This window comes from Cervus elaphus, chromosome 33 (assembly GCF_910594005.1).
Source record: "Cervus elaphus chromosome 33, mCerEla1.1, whole genome shotgun sequence".
Taxonomy (NCBI): Eukaryota; Metazoa; Chordata; class Mammalia; order Artiodactyla; family Cervidae; genus Cervus; species Cervus elaphus.
The window spans coordinates 14,161,221-14,181,288 of NC_057847.1; positions in this window are offsets into that span (position 1 = coordinate 14,161,221).

Below are 20,068 nucleotides of genomic sequence, written 5' to 3' on the forward strand. Positions count from 1 at the left end.
GACTGCATGGATCAGAACTGCTTTTGCTATCTCACATTTGGCTATTGTCTGAATAAGAAGTTAAATTTTATTGTATTAAGCCACTAAAAATTTGAAGTTATTGTTAAGCAGTTAGCCTAACTCACGAATACAATAGACAAGTTTCCTTCTAGCTTTAAATTTTGTGATTTGCCAAAAATCATTGGTGAGTTAATACATGGAAAACACTTTCAAAAGTAAAAACCTTTGTAATTGCAAGTGAAACTTCTATATTGTTCAAGTAGCCACAGAGAAGTATTTAAAATAATTTAAATTTAACACTTATTTCAATAAGACAATTCTTATTTTACATAATTCCAATATACATGATCTTTAATTACCATGTTTAGTTAAAGGATACCAGTTTCTCAACAACTCAGCTCAAATTTCAGTTACTATAGTATATCAGCTGTGCATAAAATATAGATTTCACTGCTAGCTTTTTAGTCCACAGATTGCTACATAAATAATAGATGCACATTGTGATAAAGTGACCAATCATGTCACTTCTCTCAGAGTCTCTTGGTGATTGGTCAGTGTGCATGTTTTGAAAAGTATGAAGTTGTGTAGCCTCTCTGTAACCCATTGTTAAATCAATGTGACAGCTTACACAGATAGATATCTGAAGGAGGAAATCAAGATAGAAGTGGACCAAAGAAACAGAAGGTGATAGTGTTAGACATAAGATTCTGATAGAATGTAAATGTCATTATAGAAGTAATAGCTGACTGTGGGAATGTGCACTGGAGAGACTCTAGATATGTAACCAGAGGAACTTGGTAAAGGTCAAGTTATTAACATAAATGAAGAAGTAGTTGTGATGAAAAGATGATCTAGAGAAAATAAAATTGGCATAAAACAACATTTTTGGAACATTTAGGAATATTTTATGACTTTGAAAATACAAACATAAAATGTTGGAGATCAGGGGTGGGTATGGGAAGCCAGCCTTTCTCATGATGTACTCTGCATACAAGTTAAATAAGCAGGGTGACAATATACAGCCTTGACATACTCCTTTTCCTATTTGGAACCAGTCTGCTGGTCCATGTCCAGTTCTAACTGTTGCTTCCTGACCTGCATATAGGTTTCTCAAGAGGTGGGTCAGGTGGTCTGGTATTCCCATCTCTTTCAGAATTGTCCACTGTTTGTTGTGATCCACACAGTCAAAGGCTTTGGCATAGTCAATAAAGCAGAAATAGATGTTTTTCTGGAACTCTCTTGCTTTTTGATGATCCAGCAGATGTTAGCAATTTGATCTCTGGTTCCTCTGCCTTTTCTAAAACCAGCTTGAACATCTGGAAATTCTCGGTTCACATATTGCTGAAGCCTGACTTGGAGAATTTTGAGCATTACTTTACTAGCGTGTGAGATGAGTGCAATTGTGTGGTAGTTTGAGCCTTCTTTGGCATTGCCTTTCTTAGGGATTGGAATGAAAACTGACCTTTTCTAGTCCTGTGGCCACTGCTGAGTTTTCCAAATTTGCTGACATATTGAGTACAGCACTTTCACAGCATCATCTTTCAGGATTTGAAATAGCTCAACTGGAATTCCATCACATTCACTAGCTTTGTTCGTAGTGATGCTCTCTAAGGCTGGGCTGGAAGAAGCACAAGCTGGAATCAAGATTGCCAGGAGAAATATCAATAACCTCAGATATGCAGATGACACCACCCTTACGGCAGAAACTGAAGAGGAACTGAAAAGCCTCTTGATGAAAGTGAAAGAGGAGAGTGAAAAAGTTGGCTTAAAGCTCAACGTTCAGAAAACTAAGATCATGGCATGTGGTCCCATCACCTCACGGGGAATAGATGGGGAAACAATGGAAACAGTGACAGACTTTATTTTTTTGGGCTCCAAAATCACTGCAGATGGTGACTGCACCCATGAAATTAAAAGACACTTACTCCTTGGAAGGAAGGTTATGACCAAACTAGACAGCATATTAAAAAGCAGAGACATTGCCAACAAAGGTCCGTCTGGTCAAGGCTATGGTTTTTCCAGTGGTCATGTATGGATGTGAGAATTGGACTGTGAAGAAAGCTGAACGCTGAAAAATTGATGCTTTTGAACTATGGTGTTGGAGAAGACTCTTGAGAGTCCTTTGGACTGCAAGGAGATCCAACCAGTCCATCCTAAAGGAGATCAGTCCTGGATGTCCATTGGAAGGTGAAGCTGATACTGATGATGTTCATTGACGCTGAAGCTGAAACTCCAATACTTTGTCCACCTCATGCAAAGAGTTGACTCATTGACCCAGTTTTCTCATTTCCTTTGTTTTTTCCTTTTAATTTTGTTTTGTTTTGTCCAAAAAAAATCTAGAAATGCTTTTTGAATTCTTTTCCAAATTCATATTGAATAATAATCATATAGTCTCATGTTTTACAAAGTACTTTGAGACATACATCATTTCATTTTGCCCTCATACTACTCCTTTTAATAAGGTAGCCTGGGTATTATTCCGCCCATTAAATAGATGATCATTTGGAAAACAGACCAGAGAGATTAATTGGCTTGTTCAGAGTCATGGAGTGGTAGAGCAGACTCTTGAATCCAGAACTAACTCTAAGACCAGCGTTCTTGTTCCTTCATCAATGAATGTAAAACCTTGACTTGACTAATAAACTTTATGAAAGAAGAGCCTTGACCACATTCAAGAAGATAAGATGCTTCTAAAAGAGTGAAAAATAACAAGAAAAATGGTGAACAGAATTAACAGGAGCAGCTGTTACACATGAACTTTTCTGTTGAGAGCTCTACTTCATCTTTGACTCCTTCTTCTCTTTAATTACATGGGAAAGTAGTAGGAGTGACCACCATTCCTCCTGGAAAAAATGAAAAAGAAATGCAAATATAAAATGGTGGAAGCCAATCCAAATATAGACAGGTACACAAAAGATGCTTGCTCTGTATTATATGACAAGAAGTAGGATGTTCTATTCACGCTACACTTGATAGTACAGATTCCTCCCTTGATTTATGTTGGTGTTATATCCTCATAATCCCATCATAAGTTGAAAATATTGTTTAGTCGAAAATACATCTAATATACCTAACTTACCAAACATCACAGTTTAACCTAGCCTACCTTAAACCTGCTCAGAACACTTAAATTTACCTATAGTTAGGTAAAAGTCATCTAACACAAAGCCTATTTTATAATAAAGTGTTGAATATCTCATGTAATTTATTGAATACAGTACTCAAAGTGAGAAACAGAATGGTTGTTAGTGTATCGATTGTTTATACTGGTGATTGTGTGGCTGACTGGCAGCTGTGGCTCTCCACCACTGCCCATATCAGGACAGAGTAACATACCGCATGTTACTAGCCCAGAAAACTTAGTCGCTCTAGTCGTGTCCGACTCTTTGCGACCTCATGGACTGTAGCCTGCCCTCTGTCCATGGGATTTCCCAGGCAAAAATACTGGAGTGGGTTGCCATTTCCTTCTAGCCCAGGGAAAGGTCAAAATTCAAAACAGAGTTTTTACTGAATGTATATCATTTCTGTACCATTGTAAAGTTGAAAAATTGCGATTCCAATGATCATAAGTTGGAGGCCATATGTGTTTTTTTTTTTTTTTTTTTAAATAAAGAAAACACCTCTTTGGGAGTTTTCTGGACCTTCATAAACAGGCCCTCATAAGCAGAGTGTAGGGAGAGACTGAAGAAAGAGGCAGACGACTCTAGATTGGTAGGTGGCTGGTTTAATAAGCAAGAAAACTTGTATATGAAGTTTGTCTTGGGTGGCTGCAATATAAGTGGATTTCCGCACTTGTCTGCCAGAACCTTAATAGTTTATATAGAGGCTTTAATTAGACTCAGTCATATATACCATCCATATGGTTTCAACACCACCTTACTAACTCAAGGCTGTGTCCTTGAGCAACTTCCAGCATGGGGAAGCAGTGGAATGCACAGCTCATGGGCAAGAGAGGGTATAAAAGAACTCTAAGTTTGCCTGGGGATAGCTCACAGATCAACTGGTGGTCTTATTCTTAGGATTACCTCCTCCAAAACTAATTTATAAATGACAATATGTTGAATAAATATCAGTTTTACTTAAAACCATTTCCCTATATGTTTATAACCAACAGTAAAGAGTATTTGGACTTCCCAGGTGGCGCTAATGGTAAAGAACCTGCATGCCAATGCAGGAGACGTGAGATGTAGGTTTGATCCCTGGATCGGGAAGATCCCTGGAAGAGGGCATGGCCACCTACTCCAATATTCTTGCCTGAAGAATCCTATGGACAGAGGAGGCTGGCAGGCTATAGTCCATGGACTTGCAAAGAGTTGGACACGACTGAAGTGACTTAGTCATGCACACACACAAGAGAGTTTTCAACGTTTCAACAAACATATGTAAAGGTCACAAAATAATTTTTTTTTTCCCAAATTGATTATTAGGATCACTTACCACAGTTTCAGCTTGTACAACTGCTTTATATGAGTGGATCTTTTGGATTCTTTCTACAGTTCCTTTGACCTAAACACCTAATACCAAAACTATACTCTGTTGATTATGGTAAATTTATAGTAAATATTGAAATCAAATAGTTTGTTGTTTATCCAAACATTGTTGGATAACTTTGTTGTTTATCAAAACATTTTTGGCTATACTATGTTCTTTGCATTTCTATATAATTTTAGAATCAACTTGTCAATTTCTTTTTAAAAATTTTATTTTTAGTTGGGTGAAAATTGCTTTACAGTGTTGTGTTGGTTTCTGCTGTACAACCATGCAAATCACCCATAATTATACATTTGTCACCTCACTCTTGAGCCTCTCTCCCCTCCTCCCATCCTGCCTTTCTAGTTCTTCAAAAAGCACCAGGCTGGCCTTCCTGTGTTATATAGCAGCTTCTCACCAGCTATCTATTTTACACATGATAGTGTATAAACATAGACTTAGATACAGAGAATGGACTTGTGGACTCAGTGGGGGAAGGAGAGAGTGGGATGAATGGAGAAAGTAGCATCAACTTGTCAATTTCTATAAGAGCATCCTTCTGAGATTTTCACTGGCATATTGTAGAATCTGTAGCTCACTTTTGGAAAATTTATATCTTATAGTTTTGAGTCTTCTAGAACTCACATAATTTTTCTCCTCCTGCTCCTTCTTAGGTTCCAGTTATTGTACATTGATATTGTCCCATATGCTATTGTCACATTTAATAGAATTAATAGCAATTCTCTAGTATCTTGCTAACTAGAGATACCATATACCAACTTCCACATGTTGTATTTAGTTGTTATATTTATTGAGTCCTTTTTTATTCTGTAAAATCTTCCCCACCCCCTTTTTGTCTTTGATCTCTTGGAGGTTTCAGATAATAAATATGTCATATAGACTAGTGCTTCTCAATTCTAATATTTGAGATATGAATTGTCCAGAGGTCTCGTCAAGATGATTCTTTTTCAGCCCTGAGATTTTGCACTTTTAACAAGCTCTCTCAGAATCCAACAACATATTAAAAAAATCATACACTGTGACCAAGTGGGCTTTATCCCAGGAATGCAAGGATTCTTTAATATCCACAAATCAATCAATGTAATACACCACATTAACAAATTGAAAGATAAAAACCATATGATTATCTCAATAGATGCAGAAAAAGCCTTTGACAAAATTCAACATCCATTTATGATTAAAACTCTCCAGAAAGCAGGAATAGAAGGAACATACCTCAACATAATAAAAGCTATATATGACAAACCCACAGCAAGCATTACCCTCAACGGTGAAAAATTGAAAGCATTTCCCCTAAAATCAGGAACAAGACAAGGGTGCCCATTCTCACCACTACTATTCAACATAGTGTTGGAAGTTTTGGCCACAGCAATCAGAGCAGAAAAAGAAGTAAAAGGAATCCAGATAGGAAAAGAAGAAGTGAAACTCTCTCTGTTTGCAGATGACATGATCCTCTACATAGAAAACCCTAAAGACTCTACCAGAAAATTGCTAGAGCTAATCAACGAATATAGTTAAGCTGCAGGATATAAAATTAACACACAGAAATCCCTTGCATTCCTATACACTAACAATGAGAAAACAGAAAGAGAAATTAAGGAAACAATACCATTCACCATTGCAACAAAAAGAATAAAATACTTAGGAGTATATCTACCTAAAGAAACAAAAGACCTATACATAGAAAACTATAAAACACTGATGAAAGAAATCAAAGAGGACACAAACAGATGGAGAAACATACCGTGTTCTTGGATTGGAAGAATCAATATTGTCAAAATGGCTATACTACCCAAAGCAATCTATAGATTCAATGCAATCCCTATCAAGCTACCAACGGTATTCTTCACAGAACTAGAACAAATACTTTCATAATTTGTATGGAAATACAAAAAACCTCGAATAGCCAAAGTAATCTTGAGAAAGACGAATGGAACTGGAGGAATCAACCTGCCTGACTTCAGGCTCTACTACAAAGCCACAGTCATCAAGACAGTATGGTACCGGCACAAAGACAGAAATATAGATCAATGGAACAGAATAGAAAGCCCAGAGATGAATCCACGAACCTATGGACACCTTATCTTCAACAAAGGAGGCAAGGATATACAATGGAAAAAAGACAACCTCTTTAACAAGTGGTGCTGGGAAAACTGGTCAACCACTTGTAAAAGAATGAAACTAGAACACTTTCTAACACCATACACAAAAATAAACTCAAAATGGATTAAAGATCTAACTGTAAGACCAGAAACTATAAAACTCCTAGAGGAGAACATAGGCAAAACACTCTCCGACATAAACCACAGCAGGATCCTCTAAGACCCACATCCCAGAATATTAGAAACAAAAGCAAAAATAAACAAATGGGACCTAATGAAACTTAAAAGCTTTCGCAAAACAAAGGAAACTATAAGCAAGGTGAAAAGACAGCCCTCAGATTGGGAGAAAATAATAGCAAATGAAGAAACAGACAAAGGATTAATCTCAAAAATATACAAGCAACTCCTGCAGCTCAATTCCAGAAAAATAAATGACCCAATCAAAAAATGGGCCAAAGAACTAAACAGACATTTCTCCAAAGAAGACATACAGATGGCTAACAAACACATGAAAAGATGCTCAACATCACTCATTATCAGAGAAATGCAAATCAAAACCACAATGAGGTACCATTTCACGCCAGTCAGGATGGCTGCTATCCAAAAGTCTCCAAGGAATAAATGCTGGAGAAGCTGTGGAGAAAAGGGAACCCTCTTACACTGTTGGTGGGAATGCAAACTAGTACAGCCGCTATCGAGAACAGTGTGGAGATTTCTTAAAAAACTGGAAATAGAACTACCATATGTCCCAGCAATCCCACTTCTGGGCATACACACTGAGGAAACCAGATCTGAAAGAGACACGTGCACCCCAATGTTCATCACAGCACTGTTTATAATAGCCAGGACATGGAAGCAACCTAGATGCCCATCAGCAGACGAATGGATAAGGAAGCTGTGGTACATATACACCATGGAATATTACTCAGCTATTAAAAAGAATTCATTTGAATCAGTTCTAATGAGATGGATAAAACTGGAGCCCATTATACAGAGTGAAGTAAGCCAGAAAGATAAAGACCATTACAGTATACTAACACATATATATGGAATTTAGAAAGATGGTAATGATAACCCTATATGCAAAACAGAAAAAGAGACACAGATGTACAGAACAGACTTTTAGACTCTGTAGGAGAAGGCGAGGGTGGGATGTTTCAAGCGAACAGCATCGAAACATGTATATTATCTATGGTGAAACAGATCACCAGCCCAGGCGGGATGCATGAGACAAGTGCTCGGGCCTGGTGCACTGGGAAGACCCAGAGGGAGCGGGTAGAGAGGGAGGTGGGAGGGGGGATCGGGATGGGGAATACATGTTAGTCCATGGCTAATTCAAGTCAATGTATGACAAAAACCACTACAAAATTATAAAGTAATTAGCCTCCAAGTAATAAAAATAAATGAAAAAAAAAAAAAGTAAAATAGTAATTTTGAGTACTAAAAAAAAAAAAAAAAGCTCTCTGATGATGTGTATTTTGATGCACTGAGGACCACACTTTAAATATCATGGATTTGTAGCCCATCTAGACCTCTTGAATTAGAATCTGCATTTTATCAAGATATCTAGTGGATTCATATGCCCGTTGAAGTTTGAGAAGCATGGGTATCAAATGGAAGAAACAAGACCATATGGTGTAAGGAAATGATCATTATTTTTACTTTTCTTCTCCCCTTAAGTGTAGTGTCTGATTTGCCCTTTGTTTACAGTCAGCTTCTGTTCTGACTGGTCAGTATGTTTTTCTGATTTTCTAATGCCCATGCCATAGTGTTTGTTAAGTATTTTTAATATTACTCTGTATTTTTAGGTATGTATGCATATGTTTATCTATATATGTTATTTTAATAGATTTCCAGATAGACATTTGCAAGATATTAAGCTCATAATGAAGAATATTTTTTTCCTGTTGGCAGCAGGTTTGATTTTCTTTGCTTCCTTTAAACACAAGTAGACTAATATGCATTGCTGTTAAATGACCAGATAATTAACAAGTACCTCACGGTTTACACAATTACCTTCTATTACTTATTATAGTTCCCTTTTATCAGCTAGTGCTTATAGATAGATTTTAATTTCCTCAGAGCATTAAAAGACAGTAACAATTAATGATGAGGAATTTGATTGCATCTCTGTTCTCAACACTCATACAAGTTCTTGGCTTTTACTTTTTTACTCTCAGTGTTCAGGTTTTTTCATTGTTAAGAAGTAAAGAAAATACTTCATGGGATACAATGGGGATATTTGTTGCAAATAGTAACAAATAGTAGTAATTTCAGGAGTAACACTAGTAGTAACAAAGAGTGGTAATTTCATGGATTATCATAAAAAGAGTTTGGCAAAATTTAAGAAACCTTGACATTAACAGCAAAGAGAGATTTTTAACTCTTGGAGATTTTTTAAAACACCAAGATAAAAATATAATTTTAAAGCAAGGCATGTTTCAAAAATAACTAATCTAAATATACTGTATTGCCTAAATTGTTTGATTTTCTTTACTATAGGTATTCTTTTTTGCTAGGGAAAAGCACTTTTAAAAACTAAGTTCATTTTCATTTTCACATGCTTTTATATTTATATATGTCTACAAGAAGCACAAACTTTTTTTTCATGTGTATATTTAAACTTTTTTATATGGTATTAGAGACATCATTATGATTCATGTCTTTTCTTTTTTTAAAAAAATTATTTATTTATGGTTGTGCTAGGTCTTTGTTGTTGCACGCAGGCTGTCTCTAGTTGCAGTAAGCGGGGGCTCCCTCTTTGTTGAGGTGCACAGGCTTCTCACTGTGGTGACTTCTCTTGTGGAGCATTGGCTCTAGCGCACATGGGCTCAGGAGTTGTGGCACATGGGATTAGTTTCTCCACTACATGTGGAACCTTCCTGGACCAAGGATCAAACCCATGTACACTGCATTGGCAGGTGGATTTGTATCCACTGTAGCACCATGAAAGTCCAAGCCATGTATTTTCTTCATTAATTATTAAGTTTCTGAGAAATAACTATGTTGTATATGTGACTCTAGTTCATTTATTTTACTTGCAGATTAGTGTACCATTATGAGTATATCCTGAGAAACCTGTATGCAGGTCAAGCAGCAGCAGTTAGAGCTGAACAAGGAATAACAGACTGGTTCCAAATTGGGAAAGAAGTACATCAAGTCTGTATATTGTCACCCTGCTTATTTAACTTATATGCAGAGTACCTCATGAGAAACACTGGGCTGGATAAAGTGCAAGCTGGAATCAAGATTTCCAGGAGAAATAGCAATAATGTTAGATATGCAGATGACACTATCCTTATGGCAGAAAACGAAGAGGAACTAAAGAGCATTTTGATGAAGGTGAAAGAGGAGAGTGAAAAAGCTGGCTTAAAACGCAACATTCAAAAAACTAAGATCATGGCATCTGGTCCCATCACTTCATGGCAAATAGATGGGGAAACAATGGAAACAGTGACAGACTTTATTTTCTTGGGCCCCAAAATCACTGCAGATGGTGACTGCAGCCATGAAATTAAAAGACACTTGCTCCTTGGAATAAAAGCTATGACAGACCTAAACAGCATATTAAAAAGCAGAGACATTACTTTGCCAACAAATGTACATCTAATTAAAGCTATGGTTTTTCTAGTAGTCATGCATGGATGTGAGAGTTGGACCATAAAGAAGGCGGAGCACTGAAGAAATGATGCTTTTGAATTGTAGTGTTGGAGAAGACTCTTGAGAGTCCCTTGGACTGCAAGGAGATCAAACCAGTCTAGAATATTCATTGGAAGGACTGATGCTGAAGCTGAAGCTCCAATACTTTGGCTACCTGATGTGAAGAGCTGACTCATCAGAAAAAACCCTGATGCTGGGAAAGATTGAAGGCAGGGGGAGAAGGGGATGACAGAGGATGAGATGGTTGGATGGCATCACTAACTCAATGTGCATGAGTTTGAACAAGCTCTGGGAGATGGTGAAGGATAGGGAAGTCTGGTGTGCTGCAGTCCATGGGGTCACAAAGATTTGGACTTGACTGAGTGACTGAACAACAGCAGCAAAAAATTAGTATATCACTGCATACATGTATGTATTTTCCTGCTGAAGAACATTTAATGTTTCCAAATTTTGCTTTTGCAAAGGATGCTACAAGAAACAGTCATGTGTATCACTTCTTGTACCCAATTTGAGCATTTCCCTATTGTAAATAACTAGAGTTGGAACTATAGTATCTTACTTATGGAATTTTCAGTTTCATTATATCATACAAAATTGCTCTTTGCTCCCTGAGGTGATTTTGACACTGTGACACTAGCAGATTATGAATTTATATTTTTCTTCACTCTAGCTTTGAATTTCTGTTTCTGTTTTGTTAAGGTTAAGAAAATAGTGCTGTCTGGCCATGGTGTCTTGAGAAAAGATACTTTGGTAGATGATTAGTTCATTTAATGTTTATTGGTTAATTCCTTTTTCCTGACACAATTTGGTAATCTCTATTTTTCTAAGAAATTATATTTCAGATTTGTTGACAATCTTTAATGTCCCTCAGGTTTGTTTCATTTTTCATTCTTAGTATTGTTTAATTTCAGCTTCTTCTCTTTTCTACATCTTGTTGGAGATATGTTGCTTTTGTTAGTTAAATTTTTTTTTTTTTTTGCTTTTTTCTTCTTTTTCTATATAGTGTCTTTAATTATCTTATAAAAAATTTATCCTATGTTTATGTTTCATATTTGCTTTCTTATTCTAGCCTGTTGAATTGAACACAGCTCATTTATTTTTAATCTCTTGTTTTGAAATATTGATATCTGTATTTATGACTATAAATTAAATTATGTTATCACTCCAGCCAAATCCCATGTATAGTGCTGTATTGTTTTATTCTTACTATTTTGTGATTGCCATGGAATATATATATGTATGTGTTCCACCTGCCCCCTCCCCTTGGGGGGAAGCTGTTTTTACTTGCTGACTTTTAGTTAAATTCTGTGATCAGAGAACATAGTGTATGTGATTGAATTCTTTTGACTTTTCTTTTGTTACTTTTTATGAGATCATTTTTGTAAATGTTCCATGTATATGGAAAAAAGCTCATTGTTTCTTTCTTAGATCACATGTGCTAATTTTGTTTTATAGAAAACTTTATATACTTGAATTTGTCTTATCTATCAATATCTGATGTTTATGGGTTAAAAATGTCCCCAAATGATTGAGGACTTTTAAAATTCTCCTTCTATTTGAGTCCATTTTTGCTTTATGTAATATTAAGACTAAATGTTTTAAGTATATGTTAGGTATAAAATAACCATTATCATTTTATTTTCTTGAATTCTCCCTTTCCTTATTATGTAAGACCTAAGAATTTCTTTTTTTAATCCCTGTGAATGTTTTCTTTTTGCCTGAAGTTCTGCTTAGACTGATAGATATTACTGCAGTCAGTTTCTTTTCATTCATATTGTTTGCATATTATGTTTCTTTATGTTCTATTTATTTATTTCTTTTGATCCTACCTGTGAAGGTATTCAGATTCAATCACTGAGCCAGTCTGGAGCTCTGTACATTGTTAGTTACAAGGTATGAGCCTGTGGCCTCTGCCTACTAAGAGAGGGTACCTGCTAGAAGCAATCACTTTGCCAGTGTGGTCCCTGAATCAACTTGTTGAAATCTCTACTTTAAACAGACATCATTTGATATTAATCTTTATTTTCTTTTTTTCTTAAAATTTTAGATATTTTTCTCTTTCCTTCTCTAGCCTGGTATTTGTTTTAGGATGGTGGTTCACAGCCCTGACTATGTATTGGATGCACCTGTGGAGTTTTAGAAGCTAGTGACATCTGGATCTCCTGCCCTGCAAAAATTAGAATTTAATTAGTTGGGCAGAGTTAGGCTGGGCACTGGAATTTTAAAATGATCCCTAGGTGATTCTGATACGTAGCCAGTATTGAAAGCTACTGTTTAGTTCTGGGTGCTCTCTCTGGACAAACCTCTTTCTGCTGAAGTCATTGTTGACACTATCTTGGCAAGGGGAAAGAGGAGAATAAAGGGTCTTTTGGTTTAGCTGTGGAATTTATGGAGTTCTTTATTTACTTCAGGCCCCTTCTCACTGTATGTACTGTTTCTGAGATTTTGATATCTCTGAAATTACTTACCTTTGTTTAGTTTTGTCTTTTATTCATTTGGCTCTGGGTTGTCTTTGTTTTCCTTTCTCTGTCAACTTGTTTCCCTAGAATTCCCATCTTTTATCTATTAATATCACTATTAATTGTGTTCTAGTATGAGAGTTCCTTGGACTGCACAGAGATCCAACCAGTCCATCCTGAAGGAGATCAGTCCTGGGTGTTCATTGGAAGGACTGATGCTGAAGCTGAAACTCCAATACTTTGGCCACCTCATGCGAAGAGTTGACTCATTGGAAGAGACCCTGATGCTGGGAGGGATTGTGGGCAGGAGGAGAACGGGACGACAGAGGATGAGATGGCTGGATGGCATCACTGACTCGATGGGCATGAGTTTGAGTAAACTCTGGGAGTTGGTAATGGACAGGGAGGCCTGGCGTGCTGCGATTCATGGGGTCGCAGAGTCGGACACGACTGTGCGACTGAACTGAAGTACTACAATATATTAACATTATATAATAATTAGATGTTATTATATAATATGTAGTATGATACCATACTATATAATACATATAAATTCTGTTACTCAGGGGACTCTGAAAGAGATGGTAGAAAGAGATTTCTGAAAGAGAAATATGTTTAAATTTTTCTTCTTCTGATCCTGGACTCTTCAGTAAATTACCTCTTAAATCATTGTATGAACTAATTGAATCTTTTTGTAGTTCCTTATAAACCATGTTCTACTCTTTGCCTCTTTTTCTGAGATGATCTCCAGGTTAGTTATAATTTCTCTGGACTTTCTTCCCTAGGATTTTGGGCTGGACTTGGCCTTGGGAAATTTGAAAAGAGAGGGAAAAGGTAATTCCCGTGGCTCCTGAAGTCACACTCTTGCCACTTTTGAATTCTGTACTCAGAAAGGCATCAGCTAAGTGCTTTACATTTAGGGGCAAGATCTTAAAAGGCTTAGTGTACCATTTAAACAGTTAATTTAATGGTTTAGCTCAAAAGAGAAACCTTCAATGTGAAGTTTTAAACATTAGGTAAGAAATCGATTAGGGAAGATAAAATCATCCAACTGAGCTTAATTCCTTAGGCAGGGTTAGAGGTCTTCTAGATGGTGGGGTCAAAATACGCTTCTAAGGTAAAAATATGCTTTACCTGAGAGTGTGACTAATGCTAATATGTTTTATTATATTTTATATTATATATTTCTTGCCTGCTCTTCCATTTTTTATTTTCTGTTGTGTTAAAACCTTAATATACTATTTATTGTGCTTACAAAATATATCTAATCCTAGGCCCCAGGGAATGTATTTTGATCAGTATGGGGAGCCACATGATGACAGGTTTATGGATTAACATTGGGAAATAATAAATATTTACTAGATGAAATACACAAAACAGATGAATAGATTTTGCTCAATCTTCCTTACAGTAGTCACCAAGAGACCCGTTGAAAAATATTAACACTGAAGTATTATTTTTTTTGAGAAAATTTATAACAATCGAAAGCGGAACTTTGAGATAAAGTTGCCAGTGCAATCTTCTTGTATCATCCCCAGGTACTGTCAGTAAGATTGAAATTTTTGATCTCCATCATTCTTTTCTGCATAGTACATTTATAACCTGAGCACAGGTAAATAATATTCTTCAATGAATTCACTTCATAGTGGCGCTATCTTGAAAGGCACTTTACATCAGTGTTTCCTATCACATGTCAACAGGAGATTACTAGTCTCAGCTCTTCTGACTGTGTTCCAAAAACTCTGGTATTTATCTTAATCCTTTCTCTTTCCCCTTACCAAGATATCTTTTTTTCTGCCACTCAGGCAGTTTTGCCTCAGCCTTTTCTTTGGGGATTATAGTTTCTTTTTCTGTCTCCTACGGTCTCTTCTGATACCTAATAGAAAGAAATTAGGGACCCCAACTTTGTTGATTTTTGCATGTTTGCTAGTCCAATCTTGCAGCAGTTCTTTTATATTCCTAATAAACCCACTTCAAGAGATTCAGCTTTCCCAATTGTGGTCACCTCTCAGATGATTGAATTCTACCAATCAACAGCTGGTAAATGACTTTACTAAGAAAAAAACATCACATTTGCTTTCCTTTGGTAGGAGAGAGCCATAAAAACAATCCTAACATTGGAATTTTTTCTAAACAAAACATCAGGAGGAAAAAATTCTACTGACTGTTTAAAGGAACAAAGTAAAATTCCATTTGACTGATAAAGATGTAATTATCTTTTATAGCTTGAGTGTCATGATAAATTTATTTTTATGCTTCAATGATGTTTAATTACAAAATAAAAGAAATATTTTTCCATAAAATGACCTATTTGTAACCAATAACTTTATTATGACAATTTAATAAGGATATTTTAAATTATTTTGTTTTACCATGAAAACCGAATACAGTTTTCCCTCATTTTATTCACGTTATCCTTAGGCAAAACTGTAGCTAGTCTCTCTCAATATCTTGTTTTTCTCTTCTCTCTCCTTGTTTTTACTATGTGATATTAATTCCTCTCAGGAACTTAAAGTTCTTAGGTTTCCTGTTGAGGTAGAAATTACTAGGCAGTCAGGTGTAGAACTCTGAGACCTGGTCTTGTTTTCAGTAAACATCCCACTCCATTGTCCTGAATTCCTGGAATGTGTCTTTAGTCTGATAAATAATCAGCACTCAGATCCAAATAGGAAAAGGAGTAGTCAAGGCTGTGTATTGTCACCCTGCTTATTTAACTTATATGCAGAGTACATCATGAGAAACCCTGGGCTGGATGAATCACAAGCTGGAATCAAGATTGCTGGGAGAAATATCAATAACCTCAGATATGCATATTATACCACCCTTATTGCAGAAAGTGAAGAAGAACTAAAGAGCCTCTTGATGAAAGTGAAAGAGGAGAGTGAAAAAGTTGACTTAAAGCTCAACATTCAGAAAACAAAGATCATGGCATCTGGTCCCATCATGTCATGGGAAATAGATGGGGAAACAGTGGAAACAGTGGCTGACTTTATTTTTTTGGGCTCCAAAATCACTTCAGATGGTGACTGCAGCCATGAAATAAAAAGATGCTTACTCCTTGGAAGAAAAGTTATGACCAAACTAGACAGCATATTAAAAAGCAGAGACATTACTTTGCCAACAAAGGTCCGTCTAGTCAAGGCTATGGTTTTTCCAGTAGTCATGTATAGACGTAAGAGTTGGACTATAAAGAAAGCTGAGCACTGAAGAATTTATGCTTTTGAACCGTAGTATTAGAGAAAACTCTTGAGAGTCCCTTGGACTGCAAGGAGATCCAACCAGTCCATCCTAAAGGAGATCAGTCCTGGGTGTTCACTGGAAGGACTGATGCTGAAGCTGAAACTCCAATACTTTGCCCACCTGATGTGAAGAGCTGATTCATTTGAAAAGACCCTGATGCTGGGAAAGATTGAAGGCAGGAGGAGAAGGGGATGACAGAGTATGAGATGGTTGATGGACATGAGTTTGAGTAAACTCCAGGAGTTGGTGATGGACAGAGAGGCCTGGCGTGCTGCAGACCATGGGGTTGCAAAGAGTTGAACACAACTGAGCGACTGAACTGAACTGAACTGAATTGAGATCCAGGGAAGGGTAGTAATTAAATTATGTTCCATATGCTTGAGGGAGAAAGAACTGATAATCATTAGTCTTCACTTCAGTTCCGTTCAGTCACTTAGTCATGTCCGACTCTTTGTGACCCAATGGACTGCAGCACGCCAGGCTTCCCTGTCCATTACCAACTTCGAAAGTTTGCTCAAACTCATGTCCGTCAAGTCAGTGATGCCATCCAACCATCTCATCCTCTGTCATCCCCACGTTAATCTTAAACTCATACATCTGGTCCATGGTAAAATGGCCAGAGGACATGAAAAAGGGTGGTGACTTAACCCAAGGATCAAAAGAAGCCATAAAAATGTTAAGTACCTTGACCTTTAAATTGATTGGTTAGAAATAATGTGATTTAAGCAAGGATATAAAAACTGCCATTAAGTCCCACCTTGGGGGGACTCTTTACCCCCTCTCAGTGTCTATCCTGAGAGCTTTGTACTTTCCTGCTCTTCAATCAATCCTATTGGCTGGCTACCCTGAGTGTTTGAGTGTTCCTGGATTCCATTCTTTGGCTCCACAGAGGAGAACTTGGATCCCTGTCTCATTGTTCTATTTTCTCTGTAAAACTCTATCTCAAAGTATCTTATTGATTCAAATTAACAGACATTTTATTAAACTATAAATTTGCATTCTTATACAGGACAGAGTCCTAATTTTGCTTACACCCGTACATGAAATTCAAATTAGTCACAAACTGGAGTGGGTAAATTTGGAGAAAGTTAAACTAACTTTCAAAATTGAAAATCATTCACTAAATGACTGGCTATAACTGTTTGTGCTGGATTGTCTGTAAACTCAGCACTTCAGAGTGTCATTTCCTCTGAAGCTGGGAACTTCATTTCCAAGAATGCTCTGTGTTCCCAACCTCCTTGAGAGCTTCCTGGGTATAATCTGAAACTAACCCCTATATCTTGAGGATAAAGAGGGAATAAAGAAAAAGGCAGATGCTAGATCTGTAGATGATAGGTTTAATAAGTAAGGAAACTTACAGAACAAGACTTGTTTTGGGTGGCAACAAGATAAGTAAAGCTATATCTCAGAGATCTTGTGGATTTAGTTCCAGACCACTGCAATAAAGTGAATATTGCCAAAAAAAAAAAAAAAAAAAAAAGGCACGTCTTATGAATTTTTTGGTTTCCCGGTCCTTTTAAAATTATGTTTACACTATAGCTTCACATCCACATTTCTAACTTTTTTGTCAACATCTTCACTTGGATGGCCTGCAACAGCGTGTTGTAAGCTTGCTCCTCTTCCAAACTTATCATGCAGTGAAGAAAGCAAGATCTCACAAAGATAACATTTTTTGTAAAGAGTTGGTAATCGCTCCAGGATCAAGGTAAATTTTATAGGAATAGAACTCTTTTGGAAATTTATCTATTTTAGATCTTTAACATTTAAATGTAAAATAGCTATTAGGTGGGAGAAGACTCTTGAGAGGCCCTTAGACAGCAGGGAGATCAAACCAGTCAATCTTAAAGGAAATCAATATTCACTGGAAGAACTGATACTAAAGTTGAAGCTCCAATGCTTTGGCCACGTTATGTGAAGAGCTGACTCATTGGAAAAGTCCCTGATGCTGGGAAAGATTGAAGGCAGGAGGAGAAGGGGACGACAGAGGATGAGATGGTTGGATGGCATCACCGACTCAATGGACACAAATTTGAGCAAACTCTGGGAGATAGTGAAGGACAGGGATGCCTGGTATGCTGTAGTTCGTGGGGTTGCAGAGTTGGACATGACTTGGTACTGAACAACAACAACTGATGGCCCAGTGGTTAGGACTCCATGCTTCCACTGGAGTTGGGGAGCACCCAGGTTTGATCTTTGGTTAGGGAACTAAGATCCCACAAGCCACATGGTGAGACCAAAAAAAAAAAAAAAAAAAAAAAAAATTCAAGTAGCTATTAGTTGAAATATTTTACCAGTGTCAAATGTTGAGATCTCTGTAGAAAACATACTTTTATGGAGTGATTAGTCAATTGTTTAGTAAGATATTAATGATCCAAGGAGAGGTTATCAGTATTATTTTAATTAGTGATAATATATATACTTTAGACCAGCATAGAAACAGTTTGGAATGACTGATTAAACTATGAACAGTGGCTATTTAGGGCAAAGCATTTTCACTATATTTTACTATAAGACACCATAATATATACATATGTACATAGCATGTAGATCAATAAATTTGATTTTAATGAATTAAGTATATTTACCCTAAACATTTGGTTAATGTGTCATGGATAATGGTTATTCAATGGATTTTTATTAATAAATAACAGTTTTGAATTGACAAAAGACATTTTATTCATAATAAACTGAAGGCATGCTAATATTAGAGAAGCTTATGGGATATAAAATTGATTTTTATTCTTCATTCATAGTATCAGATTGAATATCAACCATTGGGATGGATTTATTTAAATAGCAGGAATGTTGTTATTCTAACAAAAGAGAATCCATTCTACTTCTGTATTACAAAAGCCTATTAAGTTCAGGGCTTCAGAGACCTTTTTTCCTTTTTGTATGGTTTACAAAGATGAATTCAAAGCTAGCAAATGTCAGTTCGAGGGAGAGTAGGGATAGAAATGTGGATTCAAGAACTGTTTTAAGGGGGATATGATATTTAGGAAGGTCTTGAAGCATGAGTGGTTACAAATAAGAAAAGGAGTACGTCAAGGCTGTATATTGTCATCCTGCTTATTTAACTTATATGCAGAGTACATCATGAGAAATGCTGGGCTGGATGAGGCACAAGTTGGAATTGAGATTGCTGGGAGAAATATCAATAACCTCAGATATGCAGATGACACCACCCTTATGGAAGAGAGTGAAGAGGAACTAAAAAGCCTCTTAATGAAAGTGAAAGAGGAGAGTGAAAAAGTTGGCTTAAAGCCCAACATTCAGAAAACTAAGATCATGGCATCTGGTCCCATCACTTCATGGGAAATAGATGGGGAGACAGTGGAAACAGTGTCAGACTTTATTTTTTTGGGCTCTAAAATCACTGCAGATGGTGACTGCAGCCATGAAATTAAAAGACGCTTACTCCTTGGAAGGAAAGTTATGACCAATCTAGATAGCATATTAAAAAGCAGAGACATTACTTTGCCAACAAATGTCCATCTGGTCAAGGCTATGTTTTTTCCAGTGGTCATGTATGGATGTGAGAGTTGGACTGTGAAGAAAGCTGAACGCTGAAAAATTGATGCTTTTGCATTGTGGTGTTGGAGAAGACTCTTGAGAGTCCCTTGGACTGCAAGGAGATCCAACCAGTCCATCCTAAAGGAGATCAGTCCTGGGTGTTCATTGGAAGGACTGATGCTGAAGCTGAAACCCCAGTACTTTGGCCACTTCATGTGAAGAGTTGACTCATTGGAAAAGACCCTGATGCTGGGAGGGATTGTGGGCAGGAGGAGAAGGGGACGACAGAGGATGAGATGGCTGGATGTCATCATCGACTCGATGGGCATGAGTTTGAGTAAACTCCGGGAGCTGGTGATGGACAGGGAGGCCTGGCGTGCTGCAATTCATGGGGTCACAAAGAGTCAGACACGACTGAGCAACTGAACTGAACTGAAGCATGAGTGGGAGTTACACAGGAGGCTATAGGAAAAAGGAAGTTCCAGGTAGAGAGAATGAAATGATGAAGGAAGTGGAAACTCAGTATTTGCATGAGGCTGAGATGAATCCAGTTGACTGAATATTTGTTCGTGTGATAAAGATGAAGATAAATTTGAGAAAACA